Source organism: Camelus dromedarius, chromosome 6 (genome assembly GCF_036321535.1).
Source record: "Camelus dromedarius isolate mCamDro1 chromosome 6, mCamDro1.pat, whole genome shotgun sequence".
In the NCBI taxonomy this organism is placed as follows: domain Eukaryota; kingdom Metazoa; phylum Chordata; class Mammalia; order Artiodactyla; family Camelidae; genus Camelus; species Camelus dromedarius.
This window is the reverse complement of record NC_087441.1, coordinates 43053995-43075248: the sequence shown is the minus strand read 5'-3', so window position 1 is coordinate 43075248 and position 21254 is coordinate 43053995. Positions and strand designations below refer to the sequence as shown.

The 21254-nt window shown below is 40.0% G+C and overlaps 1 long non-coding RNA gene across 6 annotated transcripts in view; it reads left to right on the top strand.

Annotated features, from left to right (window-relative positions):
* The window catches only part of LOC105099208 (uncharacterized), a 53986-nt gene extending 34566 nt beyond the window's left edge, over nt 1-19420 (top strand). For 2 of the 6 annotated variants that reach the window (XR_010381266.1, XR_010381267.1), the window contains exons 2-4: nt 9694-9844; nt 14880-15184; nt 17893-19413. This is a non-coding gene — a long non-coding RNA (uncharacterized LOC105099208). Of the gene's footprint in view, nt 1-6607; nt 9845-14879; nt 15185-17892 lie in introns of those variants that run through there. The other 4 variants (XR_010381268.1, XR_010381269.1, XR_838064.3 and 1 more) reach the window with 3 other exon arrangements.
* The last annotated feature ends 1834 nt before the right edge of the window (nt 19421-21254 follow it).

The following is a 21254-nucleotide window of genomic DNA, read 5'->3' as shown; positions in this document are numbered from 1 at the left end:
CGCATCATACTCTGTAGACCACTGTCCCTCCAGGGTTGTGTCGTGCCTAATTGAGCTGGGAGATCATGCACCTGTTAGTCCTAGGTCTCCATAGATTCAGGCCTGGCTGGAGGCCTTGGAGCAAGCTCACATGGTTCTAAGTGCCCAGCTAGAGTTGGGAGGAGAGTGCTGCTGCCTCATGAAGGCATCTAGCGTGAGAAATAGCTTCCACTTTTTTGAATCGGTAAAATGCACGTTCTCTGTCTGCAGCTTATAAACTTTCAGAGGGCCTTCAGAGCTCTATAGTATTCTAAGACTCCCCTATGCTGCTTTGTAGTAGTAGAAAGAAGTTTTGGTCTCACAGACCTTGACTTCTGACTCTCCTGGATGACATTAGACAAATTACTAAATTTTATAAGCCTGTTATATTTTTAAATCTGTAAGACAGCCCAGTAACTATGCAGTTACTGTTGACTCTCTTCCTCCTCTGTTGTGACTTCTCTCAGTCGCCGACGTTTTTGAAGAACATCTTTTTCTGATCATAAATGCTCTCTGCTATCAAGGAGGTGGAAACTCTACCATTTATAATGCCTGTGGATCCTGAAGAAAATATGGGGATGGGTGGAGCTCGCCTGCCCGCCCACCCTCCCCAACCATGTACTTATTTCCTCAGGATAGGATTTCAAGTCAACCAGAGCCACTCGTTTGGATAGTACAGAGTTCAAGAGGGTCCAGAGTTCTTGGAAATCCTCTCAGAGTAGAGGGTTCAACTACCCTTACTTATTTGTATTGAGTTTAAAACAGGAAACAGTGGCTTAAAGGCATGTTTAAAAGCGTATAAAAGTTAAGGTTACATGTGACAAAGCATTTTGAGTTCAGGAACAGTTGGGCAAGGCCATAAACTATCATATTACTAAATTGCTACCATTTCTAATGTTCAAGGCTCCAACTACAGATTTGTCCTTAGCAATTGCAGTGTGCTCTCAGTAATTTGGGTGTACCCAATTGTGCTTCCTGCTAAGCAGCAGATAGGGTTTGCTGGTTAGTATTTTGCCTATATTTGAATCCTAAAAATAACCACCTCATGAGAACAGGATGAGCTTTGTGAAGATTATATTCCAGTTGGTTAGAAATGAAAGATACTTTTTTTCCCCATTGCCTCTTGCCTTTCATTTCTAAACACACTTGCCTCTACTCTGAAGCACAGGAGACTATGAGAGCAGCTGCAGTGAGCAGCTGTAGAATCTTCTGGGTTGTCTGTGCCCCGGCTTTGCTGACTCTGTCCCATCCTCTGCTCCCAGTTGTCCTTTTCTTCCTTTCAAAATGGCCCCCTGCCCTCCTCTGCCCAGTGCCCCGCCTGGGTCATGGCTCTCTCCCTGCAGTGATTGTAGGGGATTTTGCCTGGTGTCCCCTTGCTTTTACCATTCTTTTTTTTTTTTTTTTAATTATTTTTTAGGGGGAGATAATTTGTTTTTTGTTTTTTTTTAATAGAGGTACTAGGGATTGAACCCAGGATCTTGTCATGCTAAGCACGCATTCTACCACTGAGCTATACGCTCCCCCTACCATTCTTTATAGTAAAAGTTTAAAAAAAAAAAAAAGTGAAAACATTTTTATCTCATGAAAAACAACTGGAAGGGGAAAAAAAAAGTCTGTCAGCCAATATAGAGCTGCTTGCCTTTGCCCCTGCCAAGTTCTGCTTGTCTTTTTTGGTGGTGCTCTTTTCTGTGTCCTACCCTGTCAATACAATATAAAACTCTTAACTTTACATTTGCATGCAGAGGCCAGATGAGTATGACTCTGTAAGGGGAAGCCCTCCACAGGATTACCTTGAGAGAAATGATTTATTCATCCTGTGCACAGTAAACAGCTCTCTCAGAGGTACTTTCCCAAAACTTCGCAGAGTGCTTTGGGACTGTTTGAGCCACTCCCAGCATCCCTGTCAGTGCACAATGAGCTGTTACAACCAGCAGCTATGGAACAATTTTTTTTCTAGTGTGTAGTTGAGCATGAGCTCCTCTCCAAGGTAGATTATGAAGGCTAGTGCAGGACAAGTTCCTTTGTCTAATATGTATAATAAAAGTAATATATGTTCCATGGCTCCTAGGGAAGAGCCAGCTCATTTTGACTGGTCCTTTTAATGTTGTTTGATTTGGGACACTTAAAACATGGGTTTGCATTCTTTTTCTCTTTTTGAAAAAGCTATTATGTGGTTTTGAAACATATATTTTCAACTCCAGGTAATAACAAAATATTATTTAATATATCTGATTTATAACACATTACATGCACCAAGCATAGAAAGCAGGTAAAAACAAATTATGTGTTTTATTTTACTATGTTGGCAACAGAGAATTCTGCTTTAAAAAACAATATAAATCATCTTTTACCATTGCTCTCTGAAAATAATTGGGGGTTAACAAAATCTAAATTGTACCTGTCAGAACTGCCAGTAATACCTTCAATTTTCACTGACTGCACTAGCCCTTCTCTCCCTCCACATCTTTAGACTCATGGAACAGCAGCAGTTTCCACAATAAAAAACAAAAGTGAAAGAAATGAAAGGAAGAATTTGTAGAATTTCTTCTGGGTGTGTTTAAGAGGATGGGTCCTAGCACCAACAGCATGTAAGTACACAGACAGAGCCTACCTAAAATGAGAGTACACACACACCAGACTACATATGTGGATGTGTGTGCACATGTGCAGCACCAAACCACCCATTTTCTCATAAGTATAGCAGTTCCACTACCTAAAGGTAAATATACTAATGCTTTATGTGGGGGAAAAAACCCAACACTAAATTACCTTTTTAAACATCACAAAATACAGTAAATGTATCTTCGCTTAGAAATGTAAAAATAATGTGTTTGCAAATGCTAATTAACTAGAATTGAGAGTAAATACTTTGTGAAGAATCAATAAGAAACTAGAACAGTTATACCTCAGTTGGCCTTGGCCAAGTGTGAAAACATAGAATCAAAGAAGCTCTGAGCTCTTCTCCCCACCCTCCACCTCTCACCACTTTTATTCAACATAGTATTGGAAGTTTTAACCACAACAGTTAGGCAAGAAAATGAAATAAAAGGATTTGACTAGGGGTCTGTAAGTCATATCTTAGAAGCATGAATCCCCTTTGTAACATGCCAGTGAAGTAGTCATTCTGCCCTGGTTTTAAATATTTTGCTGTAATGATACTCATTACTTAGTAACGCAGCCAGCCTCAAGTTCTTGTTATTTAGTAAAGATAAACTTATCTGTACCTATACACTCATTTGGTTCTTATCTTTCCCCTTCAACCAAACAGAATCGATCTAATCCCTCCTTCAAATATTTGAAAAGAACTGTGATGACTTATAACTGTCCTGTAATGGAGCTGTCACTGACTTGGACGGTCTCCTAAACCAGTCAGAGCCAGGATCTTCATCCATCCACAGCCCTCAGCAGCTGAAAACTCCTCATTCCTCGAGTAGATTGGTGGTGGTACTTCTCACGTGACAGGCCTGTGATGTGGTTGTTCTTGATGAGTTACCACTGAAGACACTGGAGAGGGGAGATTCTAAACTTATAGAGCCCAGGGACGAGCCTGAGTCTCAATTAAGGTGGTGGCAGCAAAGGTAGGCACTGTGATGTTTCACCTGTGCCCAAAACAAAAACTGTTACTTCCTGTCATTGACATTCAACGGAGCCTGTAACTTAGGAATTAGGGCCTTGCGCTCCAGTTCCACCACCAACTCTGCCACAGGCCAGTTGCATGCCCTTGGGCAATTTCCCCACTGTTCCAGAGTTGCCTCTGTGATACTCAAAGGCACATGCTGCTTTTCTGTCTAGAAATGTGGCCTCCTCTCCTGGCCTCCTAGATGTCATTTCTCCAGGAACCCTTCCCTGACTCCCACCCCTACTGGCCTCAGACTGGCCTTGGTCTTCCATTTCACCCTGTGCTCACCTCTGTTGTAATGCTCACTCATTGTGTTTTAATCACCTGTTCACTTGTCTGTGTCTACTGTGCTGGAAGTTCTCTAAGGCTAAGGACTTGGTCTCCAGCACTTAGTTCAGTGTCTGGTGCCTAGCAGAACTCAGAAAATACTAACAAAGAAAAGGAAAAAAAGAAAGAAAGAAAATAATGAGGGAGAAAATAAAATAAAGTTGGAGTATATTATCTATCTAGCTTCTTACAGCTAAAACTATGCAATTCCTTGTTCTTAAGTTCCACCTTTAACGTCAACCTCTGATTTTTAGAAATTCACATTTTCTCTAGTAAGAGGATAAGTTTCAATTGGTTACATCAAGTTAGAAAAGCTTTAAATATATGTTTATACATGTAATACAGTTTTAGGAGTGAGATTTAGAGTCCGTTTAATGAGCCCAAGCTTTATTTTACATGTGAGGAAACTGAGGCAAGTTGAGATTTAAGTTATCCCACAAACCCACCTGGTTAGTGCAAAGACCGGATTTCAGACACTGATCTCTTTGCTTCTGCTGGGCTGCATCCCACAGGCCTGCAAGCCGTGTAGTTGCCCAGCCTCGAGACCAAAGAAAGCCAGGGGACAGCAACAGAGACACCTACGGCTTATTGGACAAGGGATCTTACACAAAGGGTCCTGGAGCAACACCCTACCGTGTTCTGTGGATGATGGACAGGATGTGGCTACAGTCTTTGCTACTCAGGAGAGGAGGCTACAATTTATTGGGGGAATAGATGTCAGGTGGGCTCATTGGTTACCAAGGGCTAATTAAGCCCTATAATTAAGAGGATTGGATAGTCATGTGAGTGAAGTGGGCCTGGTCGAGCAGGGGATGTACAGAGAGCAAGAGAATAGCCATCTTGAATGGCCTAACCATACAGCCCCCAAACCAGGATAGCTGGGCTCTAGACTTCTTTTTTGAAAGAACTGCTACAAACATGGCTACAAATGGAAGTGACAGATGTTTTTCCTTTCATATGATGGTTATATCAGTCCACAAGTTTTAGGCTATAAATTAAACTTTGAGAAACACCTTCTGCTCCTAGACAAACCAATGAAAATTAGTTCTCTTTTCTCCCAGAAATGTCAGAGGACACTACCATGCTTCACCAGGTGACTCATGTAAGTTGTTTGCTAAACAGAGTTGCAGTCATATGAACTGCTTGCAACCAGTGTGGGTGTCAAGGCTCAGTGTTCTGGTGTTCAGCCATAGGGCAGTCCTGCCATGAGACCAGCTTCTTGGCGAGTAGCCCTGAGGTGCAGCTGTAAGGTGACCCAGTGCAGGCTTGAGGCCAGAGCCTAGTGCTCAGTGCCAAAAACCTCAGCCAAGCATTGGAACTAATTCCCAGGGCACTGAATTGGTCTCAATTAAAATTGTAGATGAAAAGATTTTATGCTTACTCTGAAGAACCACTTCATTTTATAAGCTCATAAGAAAACTAGATATTTTACCGTTATACTTGAAATATTTTCTAGAGGCCAAACCTTAAAAAAGGTTTAAAAAAGAAGAAGAAGAAGAGGAAGGAGAAGCAAAGGGAAAGGGGGAGGGGAGGAGGAGGAGAAGGAGAAGACAGATTTAGATTATTTAAGAAACCAGGAAAATATTTCTTGGAAAAGGCAACATCCTTTATAAGATATGCTAACTGGAGAACCTTTATTCTTCTGTCTTCAAATATGCTGTGAAAGTTGTAAAGCTTCTTTAAATGTAAGGTCGTGTGAGTGTGAGTGGTAGAATAGTGGTCAAGGTGATGGTAATGATTGAACCAAACTCTGAACCCATACAGACTGAATTCAGCACACAGCCCCACCACTTCCTAGCAGCTGACCTTGGGTGTAGATACACTTAAGCATGGAGACTGTTATATATTAGGGTTTTCAACCTGGCTGTGGTAGAATCACCTGGGTGCTTTTAAAAAGCATCCCTGCCTGGGCCCCAACCCAGACACATTTAAATCAGACTCTCTGGGGTGGGACCCAGGCACAAATAGTTTTGGAATGCTCTCTAGTGATTCTGTGATTCTAATGTTGCAGACCAGTGGCAGAATGAGCATAACTTTGGTGCTGGAGTCAAATTCCTTGGGCTCAAACTACAGATATGCTATTTCATGGTATTTGATCTTGGACACTTAACCTGTTTGAGCCTCGATGTACTCATCTGGGCTGATAGGAGTTTAGTGTAGTGTTGTTAGAGGATTAAGTAAATCATGTAAAATATAGCACAGTGCCTACAACATGGTAAGTATTCAATTATAGCTGCTATTTTTATTATCCATAATTCCTTTAATTCACATTGGGTTTAAAGTCCAGTTATATTCTGTTCATAGTCCTGCAGAGAAGACTGAAAAATGAAAGTTAACTTACTAATGAACATGAAAATAAGTGGAAAAAATTGTTAGGGATAAATATTTGTGTGCAGCTTTCTTGTTAGATTCTTAGTGAAATGAGCCTGCACTGACTCAAGCACCCAAGGGAACTTCCTATTTATCACTTCTCTGTGTCACAATCTTGTTTAAAAAAAAATTGAAAATATGTAAACACAGAGGGAATCAATGGAGATACATTTTGGAAGGAGGGCAATGGAGGCTGGAAGTCTCTAGCTAGAAGCGTCTAGCTAGAAAGATATTTCTTAGTTCAACAGTATGTCTCAGTAGTTCTCAAATCTTATATATCAGAGAATCATCTGGGTGCTTGTGAAAACACAGATTGTTGGGCTGTACCCCCAGAGATTCTGGGGGGCGGGTGGATGAGACCTAAGAATGTGCATCTCTAACAAGTCCCAGGAGATGCCGATGCTGCTAGTGCAGGGACTGCACTCTGAGAACGACGGGTGCCTAGACACATAGCTCTTGGTGATCTGGGTGTTTTTAGACCCTGTTGGCTGTTCAGGTTGCTTTCCCATTGGTGTCTATACAGAGTTGGTGGGCACCCCTAAAATCTCTCTCCTTACAACCTAGGTACTGCCATCGAACAGAGTGTTGGTTTTTTCTTCAGCAATCTTTTCTCAACCTCAAGTCTTAAACTGCACTTTCTTTTGCCCTTTGAAGTTTTCTTGTGGTATAGTCAAGTTCCAGCAGTAGAGTTTTATAGTTCATTTCTATAGAGAATGGTTGGGTATTCATTTTTGCCTGCTGACCAACCATGTGCCACCTTATTTCCTATTCTCCCAGAGTTGTTGCTTATCAAGACAGGTCCCAGATCCAGCAGTGTCCTCCCACAGAGGCCTCTCACCCCTACCCAGCAGAGTTCAAACTCAAGAATCTGGGACTTCTAATACAATCTCAGCCTCTTTATTTAAAGGACACATAGGCAAATCCAGACTATCATTCCCCAAATCCCAGATCAAACTCTGTGACAATCCTGGGTCACATATGTTACTAGAAATGTAGGATATTAAAGGACTTCCCTTAATATGCCTACACTGAATCTCACCTCAAGACCGTCTTACCCTTTCAACTTCACAGTTTTCTGTTACTATCACTTTTATCATAGTTACCTAGACTCAAAACTTAAGCAAAATAATCCCTAATATTTGCTGAGTACTTAATCCTTACAACAACAGTATGAATGGATGGTGTTCTATCCATTTTATGCACAAGGAAACTGAGGCTTAGCAAGATTAAAACATAGCTAGAATATAAACTCCAGAATCTTTATCAGTTTTATTCTCTGATTAGCCCAAGTGCCTAGAACAATGCCTGACCTACACTGGTGTTCAGTAAATATTCATTGAATGAAGGGAGGAAGTCATACAACAAACACTTGGAATCTGGGATTTGAAACCAGACCCGTCTTAATCACTACACCACACTTGCTCTTGCTTCAGCTTTGGCTTTCCTTTTGTAATCCCATCACCTCATCCCCTCAAATCAGTTATGATTCCTAGAAAGTCCATTATTATGATATTCCTTGTATTTGGCCCCTGTTTTCCCATTTCTTCTGCCACCAACCTAGTTAAAGTGATTGCTCTTTGTTTCCTGAGCTATTGCTATATTTCCCCAGCTGCAGTCTTTGCAGGCCCCTGTGTAACCTACACAACTTTTACCAGACGGCTTTTTTCTTAAAGCATATTCAGTATACATCACACCTCTGCTCAAAGACAAGGGATGTCACATGGTACAATGAAAAACTAAGGAACTACGAATAAGAAAACTAAGGTTCTGGTCTCAATTCTGTGACCTTGGACAGGTTGTGTATCTCTCCTAGGCTTTAATGTTCCATTAATAACATTAGGAATTTGGATTGGGTAATCTCTTCCCCACCAATGCTGTCTGGTGGTTAGATACAGGGGCTGTTACACTTTGTCAGTGGAATCCTACCTGGAATCAGGTAAAAAGGACAATTGTGCCTCCAAGGGCTTTAGAATAAGATGAATACATACATTTTTATCAAACAAAACAGAGCAGTAGAAGTGCCATCAAAGAAGTAAAATGAGGAGCTCTGGCTGTTAGGGAAGGGAGAGATCACATCTGGTTACTAATGGGGAGTATAGGTGGGGCACAGATGCTGCTCTCCTCCTCTGACGTCAGTCTGCCCCTGGTGTGCAGGTCTTCTCCTCACTGATGAGAGGAGAAGCTGCTGAGATCCCAATAGCTTTAAGCCACCAGCCCGAAGCTGTTGCAGAAATCCATCATGAGCAGTAATTCTAATTCAGAAGCTGTTGGCTCAACAAGACATGAAAACAACCTAAATGTCTGTCAAGAGATGACTAGATAAAGAAGCTGTGGTATATTTATACAATGGAATACTACTCAGCCATAAAAAATAATAAAACAGTGTTATTCACAGCAACATGGATGGACCTGGAGATTGTCATTTTAAATGAAGTAATCCAGAAAGAGAGAGAAAAGTACCATATGATATCACTTATATGTGGAATCTAAAAAAAAATAAGACACAAATGAACTTATTTACAAAACATAAACTGACTCATAGACATAGAGAACAGACTTACGGTTACCCGGGGGTAAAGGAGGTGGGAAGGGATAAATGAGGAGTTTGAAATTCACACCTCTTGGGAAGTGATGAAAATCTTAGGTATCTTGATTGTGGTGGTGGTTTCATTGATGTACACATCTATCAAAATTTATCAAATTGTGCATGTGAAATATGTGTAGTTTACTGTACAGAAATTATACCACAATAAAGTTGTTTTAAAAAAAGTTGTTGGCTCAAGACACACAAATCAGTCTAATGCTTAGGAAACTGCTTATAGGGACAAAGAGAAAATAGAAAATGAAAGTGATTGTCATGTTCCTGATAAACACTCTACGTCTTGCTCTGCCACTTACTAGTCAGGTGGCCTTGGACAGGTCATTTATCCTCTCTGAGCCTGGTTTCACCTCCATTCCTCAGCTAGAGATTGGGATAATAATACCAACCCTGCAGGATCGTTGTGAGGAGAAGTAATATGTAAAGCCATGCTGGGAACACAGTAGATGTTCAGGAACTTCTGTCTCCCATTTTGGCCCCCTAAACATGTCCATGTTTAGAAGTACCCTTTTAAAAGCCCAGAGAGAGAACGAGAGAGCATTCCACAGTGATGACTCACAATACTTACTCTATACGAATACTTGCACACATTCAGGTTTTGGAAATCAAGTGCTATATTAAGAGGGTTCCCCACTCCCTTTGTAGCTATTAAAAGAACAGGGTGAAAAGGGAAGATCAGACATTGTCTTTGGTTTATCCGTGGCTGAAGCTGAAGAAGGAGCTTGGGAGGTCCAGCAATCAGCATTATTTCTTCCTCCAGGTGAACTGATGAAGACTTTGAAGAAACAGCTGCATCATGGCGAGGGTGGCCTAACCTTGTCCTTTCACTTTCATCAGACAGTTATTTAACCTTTAAGGAGTGGTTATTGCTGTATCAATGGCTGACAGTCATCATGGCAACCGAGAAAAATGTATGTGCCAAACAAATTACATTTCATTAAACTTTGGAATGAGGAAAGTCTATGTGTAAGATATAACTATTATTTTTTAGAAATTAAGGAAAATCATTCATTCATTGAGACGTCAAATATTTATTGACAGCTACCATTGTGACAAACACCATTCTAGGCACTGGGGATACAACAGTGGCTAAAAGAAAAATCCTTGCCTTCTTGGAGTTTCTATGCTGGTGGGAGATGTAGAAAATAAATGAGATAAATTAGTAAGATACACAGTATATTAGGAAGTAGTGATATAGGGGAAAATAAGGCAGAAAAAGGGACTATAAAATATCAGTGGGGAAGAGGTGCTGGAATGTTGGATGGTGGTCCGGGGAGAGTCTCGTTGATAAGGTGCTTTTGAAGTAAAGACTTGATGGAAGTGACAAGCCAGCCTTGAGGATGTCTGAGGGATAGCTTCCCAGGCCAGGGGGACAGTAACTGCGAGAGTCCTGAGATGGGAGGGTGCTTAGTGTGTGCGAGCTGAAGTGGGAGGGAAAGCAGTCCTGAGATCAGGTCAGAGAGAACGTAGGCCAGTCGTGTGTGGCCTTCTAGGACACAGTAAGGACTTCGGCTTTCACTCGGAGGGAGAGGAGAAGCCACCAGGGAGTCTGGGCAGAGGAAAGATACTATACAACCCGTTTTTTGAGTGTTTACTCTGTTAGAGTCCAGTTTAAATGCTTTATTTGTAATCCTCACAATTACCTTATGAGTAATTTCCCACTTTACAGTCAAGGAAATAGAGGCCTTCAAGAGGTTAAGGGACTTGCATGAGGTCACCCAGTTGGAAGGACGTGGTAAAAATTTAGACCCAGGCCAGCTGTTAACCACCTCATTGTCCTGACTCCCCCAAGTACTTAAGAGATTGAGACTCGGTTTCTTTCTTGTTTTGTTTTTTTTTTTTTTTCTTGATATCTGTATTTCCAAAGCATACTTGCAATAAAATCATTTCATACTCATTCATAAATACAGAACTTCTTTGCTTAAACTGATAAATATTCCCAGTATTCTGCTTTATGATTTCAAGTTTTTTTAAAAAGCCTTCAGATTAGCATATTAACAAGCATCTTGACATGTCTCAGTTTAATTATGCAGACAGCTATTTCTTTTTGCTTCTAATGTAGAGGTTGATTGGGAAAATTTTTATTTTATTGCTTACAATCTTACCCTAGTGCTACCTAAATTACTACTATATGATTTGGCATCTATAATTTATCATTTTCCTCTGCTGTTAGATGAAATGCCCTTTAAAGCATTCCACAGCAAGGTGAACACAAGTCTCAAGCTTGCAAAGTTCTGGAAAAAACAGTCGCAAAGAATCATTAAAGAATAATGAAAGTTGATTTAAATAGCATACAATATCAGGGCTGCCCAGTTTAACAAATATAATTATTCCAAGTCATTTTCAGAAGGCCTTTGAATTTCAGCGCCTACTTTTCATCATCTTTTAAGGTATAACAACAGAAATTCCTTATTTTTATAAAGACTCTAAAAGCAAACACTTCAATTTACTTCTCTGGATTTCACTAAAGCTGAGGCCGACACAAAAGACAATTTAAAATATAGGAAACCCAGATTCCTTACTGTTATGTGGCTTTAACATTCTACTGCTGTAGCCAAGAGTCCTTGGCTTCTGGGGCCAGCTCCCTCTTGCATGCTGATTTTGTAGGGAGAGTCTCTCAGGAGTTACTACTTTTGAGTAGTATCCTCGATGACTTCTGTCTCTGCAGGAAGTGGGAGGTAGCGGAGTTTGAGAATGAAAATACCGAGGGAAAAAAATCTCTCCTGGTAGAATCATCAACTCGATCTCATTTTAGGTATCAGGCAAGGCCATGTAGCTGTACCTTTGGCCACCTGCAAACATATGCCTCTCAGGCACCCATCCTTGAAGGACTACAACCAGGACTTTAAAATAATAAAGTTTTCTATCATAATATTTTCCGTAAAATAGGTGATATGTGAGAATGTGTGTGTGCACAGATGCACACATGTACAGCTGCATTTGAGTATTCATGGTGTTAGAATAAGAGAGATGGTCCAAAAGGGTTTCTATTTTTCATAAACTATTCAATTTTTCCTTCCAACCCCTCACAACCAAAGGGACTAATAGTCCCAGGCTCAAGACTCCAGAAACTATATTATCAAGTGTGTGAAACATGAATACAAGACATTTTTAGTAATAATTTTTACATGGTAGCTATTTTGATGTTAAAACAACTAAATCAAATTGAATAAAGATCTTTGAGAGGAAATGGTTAAAAGGGCACATCTGTTCTTTTCTAAAAGGAAAATCACAGCAAACCATTCCAATTAGGAGTAAATTAAAGAGTGCTACACTTTTCTGGAAGACTTGAGAAGTCAAACCCTTGGCCTTGAGCTGCTTCTCACGCCTACCCCAGCTGACCCTGAGAACAAGTCACTCCTATCTCTGTGTGAATGCAATTGTTGCTGCCAAGTCTTGCCATTCCTCTGCAGGAAAGAGCCAGGGATTTTCACCAGAAGTCCCTCACCAGCATCAGAGTCAGAAGGAGGTGGCTGAGGTGCCAGGGGGCTTTCTGTAGTGCCCCAATGACAGCTTTCTGTCTACAAAGGAAAATTCACTAAACTCACTTAAGCCAAATCAGACATATGAAAAAGTCTCCAAAAGAAGTTTCATAAGCTGCTTTGCTACTAGAAGATTAAGCTCTCACTTCCCAGATTATATTTTCTTAAATATAATTTCCTTGAGTCAGCAGCACTTTTAATCCATGACACTCATTGGTAGACAAGGAAAACAATTCTGCTGTCTTCATAATCAATTTAAAGCTTACAGATGTGACATCTCAGTGCTTTATGTTATGGTTAACTGCCTTATACTAACATCTGATGACTATATATATTTTTAATGTTCTTTAGATAACCTGTGCAGCTGACATGTGGTTAGTTAGGAAACTGGGGCTAGAAGTGAGGTGCCTCAGACAGCTGAATTTGATCAAGATAGCAGGCACTCTTGACCTCTTTAATAGAGTATTTTGCTCTCTTGACAACATCTAAAATCTGCCTGTCCTTCAAAGTCTAGCTCACTTCCTGCCTTCAGCCCAAAGCCTTGCCTGACAGTTTAACTTTACAGTGAGATCTCCCCTCTGGGGCCACCTAAAGCCCTGTTATCTGTGCTGCTGTCATGGTATTTGGAGATGTCATCACATAGTGACATTTATTCACTGACTTTTTTCAAGTCAGGGCCTACTTGCTCTCTCTTCAGCTCCCCGCACAGTGCCTGGCATGGTGCTGAGCACATGTGGATGCTCCGTGGTAGAAGTAACTAGAGTTGACTTATAGCCCTTTTCATCATTTCCCCTGTGATCATATCTAGGGCTAGAATTTGCATTGTTGCTTTTTATTTCTCCATTCACTGGTCTTTAGTGAATTTAGAAGCATCTAGAATGAAAAGCAAATTGGACCACTCCTGGAATAGGTTGGTCACTTGTGTTTTTTGGCTTGGACATCACTGTTCTGTACCATCCATGGAAAACGGGAGAAAAAGACCATCCCTTATGATTGTGAATTAGGGAATTATCAATGAATATAAAGAGAAAGAATAAGCTAACGGAACAGAGAAAAAAGAAATATAGAAAAGGGTGAGAGGAAAAGAGATAGGGAAGAGGTAAAACCCCCCCAAAAAAACTAAAAACAAAAACCCCAGCAACCCTGCTCTCTGATGTAAATATGTGTTTCCTTTTTTAATGACAAAACATAAAGACTCCTTGCAAGTGTGCTTAATGGATGATTACTTGCACATCTTAATAATGTTTGCTCTTTGGGGAATCGTATGCAGAAACAACTGCCTTTCCAGCTTGAATTAGGACTAAGCTGCAAAGGCAGTTACTCTGGGAGAGAGTAAAAGCAAAAGCCTAGTAACACTGACGCATTGTACGCGGCAGTAAGAAATGACAACTCAGAATGAGGCAGACTTCTCTCTTATGTGATCAGCTTGCTCTGCCCTCAATGAGTCCATGAGATTTCGCATTTTATAGGTTGAGCTTCCCACTGGCAGCAACTGAAGCAGTTCATTATACACATTGGTCACGTGATCCACTTCATCACCCAAATGGAACTGGGAGAATAAGTCACCCTAACAAGATCCTTCAGTACACTCTTAAAAACTACTTACAGATGTCCTCTTCCTCTAAGGGGATACAATGAGTTTCCTTGTATGGTGCCACATGATACAGGAAATGCATTATCCCCTTCCAAATTCAGGCATACCAGGAGGAAGCACGTGAAAAGAAAGCAGCTCACAAAAGCACACACAGCTTTTGCAAAAGTCCTGAGAGGAGCTCACACACCAATTTATGATAACAGCAGATAAAATCCCAGGCCTCTGAAGCTCAGTTCATTACAAATGCTAATGTCCACACAGGGAGAGGAAACCACATCAGCATTCAGCATCGACACAAACATGGCTAACGCTTCTTATTTATGGCTGTCACTGAGTCCCCTCAGCAGTACGCCAGATCTCCATTTGTGTTGTAACTTTAACTACTTTATGTGCTTTCATGACTAGCTACGTTACATACCCATAGTCGATTTGTGCTTTCGAACTGTGTCTGGTGAGATCAGCGGCCACACCTTCAGTCTTGAATCAGGAACCATTTTGTTCACATTCAGATCAGGTAGAATGAATGCTTTTTTAGATGTGTTCAGAAATAGTAACACCTGCCATTGTTAAATCTTCCTGTTCCAGTTGGTGTGATCAACTTATCATTCATTCAGTCAGCCAAGAGATATTTACTGAATACCTACCATGTGCCAGGCACTGTTCCAGGCATTGGAGATATAACAGTGAGCAGAGCCCAGCCATCATAAAAACTGCATTGTAGAGGGGGCTGGAGGGAGACAGCAAACAAGTAAATGTGTAATATGTCAGAGTGTGTCAGTCAGGAGAGGCTAGTTATTTTGTGGTAATAAACAACCCAATATCTCAGTCGCTCAAAACAAGTTTCTCTCTTACACTGTGTGTTCCTTGCAGGTCAGCTAGGGGCTCTACTCTATGCAGCTTCTCTCTGGGACCCAGGCTGCCTGGAGAACCACCATCTGGAGCATGGTCAACCTCTGTGGGAGAGGGAGAAGACAGAGTGGTGAACTATGCACCAGCTTACACCTGAAAGTGACAGTGGCACTTCTACTCACATGTCACTGGACAAAGCAAGTCACATGGCTGCACCCAACTTCAAAAGATGAGGGCGTGTAATCATACTGTGTGTGTAGGAAAATCAGACACACTCGAGCAGAACTGTCCCAATGATGACAATTGCTGTGAAGGAAAAAAGCAAGGTAAAGGAGACAGTGTCTGGGTAGGTGGTTTCTACTCGACACAGGTGGTCAGGAAAGGTCTTGACATTTGAGGAGAAATCCTAATGGAGAGAGAGGCCATTTCACTGGGGGTGGGGGCAGCTTCCTGCACAGGATACAGCAGGGGCACAGTGTGCCTGGCGTGTTTGAGGAACATCAAGGAAGTCAAGACGGCTAGAGTGGGGCGAGCAAGGGGAAAGTGGTAGAAAATTCCATCAGAGAGATAAGAGTGTGGAACACAAACTAGCGCCTCATTATTAGGGCTATGGCCGTTGTAAGTTTTTGTGTGAAGATATGATCTGAATTAGGTTTTAAAAGGATCCCGTGGCTGCTGTGTGGAAGATATACCAGAGGACCAGAGGTTGAAGCAGGGAGTAGTTGAGAGGCACTTTCGAAAATCTCCAAGTAAGGAAAGAGAGTGGGTAACGGTCAGACTCTGGATATAGTTGGAAGGTAGAACCAACAGAATTTGCCAATGTCTCGCTGTAAGAGAGAGGATTCAAGAATGACAAGAAAGGTTTGTTTCTTCCAGTAATCCCTAGATACACGTAAGGACTACTTCATGTAGTTTTTGAGAATCTTCAAATTTGGGAAAATCACAGAGCATATAATCTCCCCACTAAATGAATTGGATAGCCAAGTGCAGATATGGATGCTGGGCAGTCTGCTTGATTCATGGACCAGCCAAGGGACTTCTCTGTCACATTGGCCTAATATCTGCTCTCTCTTAGGGTTTTGATCCACGTTACTTTATAAAACCAGAGAAATGAGCTTCATAATTACAGGCAACATAGGAGCTTATGACCAAGTCATTCCAACCTCATCCCGCTCCCCCATTCCTCTGTGAACCTCAGATATCACTACAAAGGAACCCAGCTATCACAACACAAGGTCTGTCCTCAAGAGATGCTGGTATAGTGATGTGTCACCAGTTCTCCTAAAAATAGGTTGACTAGACATCTTAATAAATATAATACAACAACATTGTGCCATTCTTTTGAAGAATGTCTCCCCTCTTTCTGCTCTCTCTGTCATCTTGCAACATGGCTCTCCCCATCACTACCACCCATTAAATGGCAGCTAGTGCTCCCTGCTAGTGTCCTCTCCAGTGTGGGAGAGCACAGATTGAATGCAGAATTTGCCAACTACCCTAATGAACAGATATGGTCAATGCTGGTTTTAAAAACTATATTTTTGGGGTATTTGCACTCAAAAGCATTCATTCATTCAACAAATTCTTCTTGAACTCCTATTGTGTGCCACCTACTCTTCTAAGCACTGTGTCTATTCATGAGACACAGCCAAGAACAGAATAAGTAATACGTATTGTTGGAAACTGGGAAAACATAGAAAAGTATTAAAAATATATAACTCACTAACTCACCACTGAAACGTAACTGCTAGTAACATCTTGTTGCCCAGTCTTTTTCTAAGCATATATATTATTCCTTCCCATTCTTTTGAATAAAATTTACAACTTTGGACTTAGTACGTTTAAAAAAATTTTTTCTTCTTTTAAAAATAAATTATAGCAGATGCTCAGTATTTGTTGAATGAATGAGAGAATTAATTATAGAAACAGTAAATTACAGAGAAGCAAAAAAAATAAAAAGGAAAGTCACCAATAATATCATTGCTAAAAGATAATATCACTATTAATAGTTTGGGTTGTTCAATATGATTTTGAATAATCAACATATTTTTATACCATCCCTCCACAACAAGTGATTTAGTTTGTAAATGACAATCTTTTATCCTAGTTACAAAAGCAACATGCCATTGTAGATACTTTGGAAAATAGTGAAAACTGTGAAAGGGAAAACTAAAAGGTATTCATAGTCCCACTGCCCAGAGACTACTGCTATTAATATTCTCCAATCTTTTGGGAAATTTTTTCCAGTTTTTTTTTTTTTGAGCAGTACAATAGGTTAGTTAACAGCCTGGGCAAGTCACTCAGCCTCTCTGAGCCTCAGATTCATCATCTGTAAAATGAAACTAATAATACCCACTTGGTGAGATTGGTGTGAAATTTAAATGAAATAAAATATATAAACTACCTAATCCAACATCTGACATGTAATAAGTGCCCAATATTGTAACTCTTACCATTTTGCAAAATAGTCCTTCATAGCTGGTCAGACTTTATACCTGAATTTTTATCCTCTTTTTAACTTAACATTGAATCTCATTAAATTTTAAAGTTTGAAATGATCTCACATTTTTAGAAAAGTTGCAAGTAACGTACAAAGACCTTTTCTTCCCTGAACCATTTAAAAGGAAGTTTCCAATCTGATTCCTCCATCACCCCGAATATCATAGTGATAGTGCATACTGCCTCAGAGACATTCCCCTGCAACTCCAGTCCAAAGAGCAAGATTGGGAAATTAACATTGGCACACTGGGGTCTCAGACTCCAGTCAAGTTTCTCAGTGGCTCAGTAATGTACCTTATAACAAAAGGATTCCAGTTCAGAACGAATTATTCCTCACATCTCCTTAATCTCCTTCAATCTGGAAGAGTTCCTCTGACTTCCTTTGACTTTAATATCCTTGACACTTTGAAAGACTATGGTCCAGTCATTTTGCAGCACCTCCCTCAATTTGTGTTTGACGTTTGTCACAATTAAGTTATATGTATGTCTGTCAGGAATACCACAGAAGTGACGCTGTGTTCCTCTCATTGTATCTTAGGTAGCACACCTGCTATGGCTACAACAACCTGTGCTGGACCACCTTCCTACACAGAGACCCCTCTCATCCCGCCTGAGCTCTGAAATATCCTCTTCGCCCTGCCTGGACTCCAACACCTCACACTTGGCGATCCCTTTGTAAGAACACTCCCTTTACCCCACACAGACTCTGAAACCCCACACCAGGCTACTCCTCCCACCCCCAAACCTCAGCCCATCTGGGCCACCCTGCAGTGAGCCCAGCCTGCTTTGACTCTGACACTGAGCTAATCCGACTGTCTTCAGGGGTGGTCCTCTCGTCCTGCTTGGGCCCAACAAGCAGGATGCCCTCTTCACTCCACTTTTCTGTTGCTCTAATTCTTTAAAGATTTCTATTATCTATGTATATAATGTCAGTTTTTCCTTAAACTGGAGAAGTCTCTGGAGATACTATTGATGGTCCATCCATAGTAATGTGCTTCCATTTAAACAATGATCTAAATTTACATAATAAAATAGAAGCTTATTTGGAATGCTCATTTTATAGCCACCTACCTTTTTTTGTGTGTGTATGGGGGTAGGTAATTGGGTCCATTTATTTATTTATTTTTAGAGGAGGGGTGAACCCAGGACCTTGTGTATGCTAGGCATGTGCTTTACCACTTGAGCTATAGTCTCCCCCAATTATAACCACCTACTTTTAGTGTCAGTGCTTTGTGTTCAAAATTGCGTTGGTACCATGTGATTGTTAATGTGGCAATATTTAACTTTTAAAGTGTTGGTAGCCTTTAGATAGGCATTCCTGGCATCAAAATACAAAAACCACCTTGATTTCTGTTTGGTAAAAATTACATCGAGTTATCTTACCAATTATAAAGCTAAAACTGCTTTAGCTTTGGTTTAGTTTTGATAAATTAATTTTGACTTTCCATCATAAAAGTAACCGTGCTACTTTAATTGTCACAGGCTAATGAGAAAAGAACCAGGCTGACTGACTGACTGCATAAATGATGCACTCATGCAAAGTGAAGGCCAAATGAATCATGGCACCAGTATAAATGAAGCTTTATAATAGTTCAAATAGAGGAAAGTGGAGAGAAAATTGAGTCATTACAGGTCTCTTGGTAGCATAGGCTGGACTCAAAAGAAGCTAGGCAAAGCAGTCACTTTATTCAGGTTATTGGCAGATGTGTTTGTGTGTGTGTTGTATGTATTTATATGACATACCAGCTTGCAAATATACTCCGTGAAGAACTTTTGTTAGGAGCTTTTGAAAAAAATGATCAATATTATATTTTGGAAAAAAAATTTTTAAATGAGTTAGACTAATTAAAATAATCAACTGGTGGTTTCAGATGAGAAAACTAATGGGATGAAAAATTACAGTAATGATAATGATTGTGAATCAAAGCACTGTCCATCATGCTCAAAATCAAATATTTAGGTCAACAATTGAAACATAAAATGCATAAAGCATCATTATTATGCTTTTATAACTACATATATAAATTGTAATTAAATCCAACCTTGGCTACTTAGTTTCAGCAAAATGTTACCACCTTTACCTAAATTAATGTTTTTATTTAACTTGTTAAATTTGATTTGTTATTATAGCTTGTTTTAATTGTGGTTCAAAAAAAAAAACACATAACATGAAACTTACCATCCTAACCATTTTGAAGTGTTCAGTTTGGTGGTGTTGAATATATTCCCATTATGTGCAACAGATCTCTAGAACTTTTTCATTTTGTGTTCCTATAGTTTTTTTTTCAATTGAAGTCTGGTCAGTTTACAATGTTGTGTCAGTTTCTGGTGTACCACATAATTTTTCAGTCATACATATATATATATATGTTCCCTTTCATATTCTTTTTCATTATAGGTTACTACAAGATATTGAATATAGTTCCCTGTGCTGTACAGTATAAACTTGTTGTTTATCTATTTTATATATAGTAGTTAGTATCTGCAAATCTCAAACTCTTTTTTAACCCCTTCCCCCTGGTAACCAGGAATTTGTTTTCTATGTCTGTGAGTCTGTTTCTGTTTTTTGTTTTTGTTTTTTAGTTTTTTTGTTTTGTTTTGTTTGGTGGGGGGAGGTAAGTAGGTTTATTTATTTATTTATCCTTAGAGGAGATACTGGGGATTGAACCCAGGACCTCATGCATGCTAAGCATGTGCTCTACCACTTGAGCTATACCCTCCCCCTGTTTCCATTTTGTTAATAAGTTCATTTGTGGCTTTATTTATTTTTTTTTTAGATTCCACATATAAATGAACCATATGGTATTTTTTTCTCTTTCTGGCTTACTTCACTTAGAATGACGATCTCCAGGTCCATCCGTGTTGCTGCAAATGGCATTATTTTACTCTTTTTTATGGCTGAGTAGTATTCTATCGTATAAATAGACCACAACTTCTTTATCCAGTCATCTGTTGATGGACATTTAGGTTGTTTCCGTGTCTTGGCTATTGTAAATAGTGCTGCTATGAACATTGGGTTCATGTATCTTTTCAAATTAGAGTTCTCTCCAGATATATGCCCAGGAGTGGGACGGCTGGATCACATGGTAATTCTTTTTTCAGTTTTTTGAGGAATCTCCATCCTGTTTTCCATAATGGCTGCACCAAACTACATTCCTACCAACAGCGTAGGAGGGTTCCCTTTTCTCCACACCCTCTCCAGCATTTATTGTGGACTTTTTAATGATGGCCATTCTGACTGGTGTAAGGTAATACCTCACTGTAGTTTTGATTTGCATTTCTCTGATAATCATTGACATTGGGCATTTTTTCACATGCCTATTGGCCATTTGTATGTCTTCATTGGAGAACTGCTTGTTTAGGGCTCCTGCGCATTTTTGGATTGGGTTGTTTGGTTTTTTTATTATTAAGTTGTATGAGCTGTTAATATATTCTGGAAATTAAGCCCTTGTCACAAGGTCACATCATTTGCAAATATTTTCTTCCGTTCTGTAGGTTGTCTTTTTGTTTTGCCTATGGTTTCCTTTGCTATGCAAAAATTTAAAGTTTAATTAGGTCCCATTTGTTTATTTTTACTTTTATTTCTATTGCCTGGGTAGACTGCCCTAGAAAAATATTGCTAAGATCTATGTCAGAAAATGTTTTGCCTATGTTTTCTTCTAGGAGGTTTATAGTGTCTTGTCGTATGAGTTTATTTTTGTGTATGGTGTGAGGGAGTGTTCTAATTTCACTGATTTACATGCAGCTGTCCAGCTTTCCCAGCACCACTTGTTGAAGAGACTGTCTTTTCTCCATTGTAAATTATTGCCTCCTTTGTCACAGATTAGTTGATTGTAAGTATGCGGATTTACTTCTGGGCTCTCTATTCTGTTCCGCTGATGTATATGTCTGGTTTTGTGC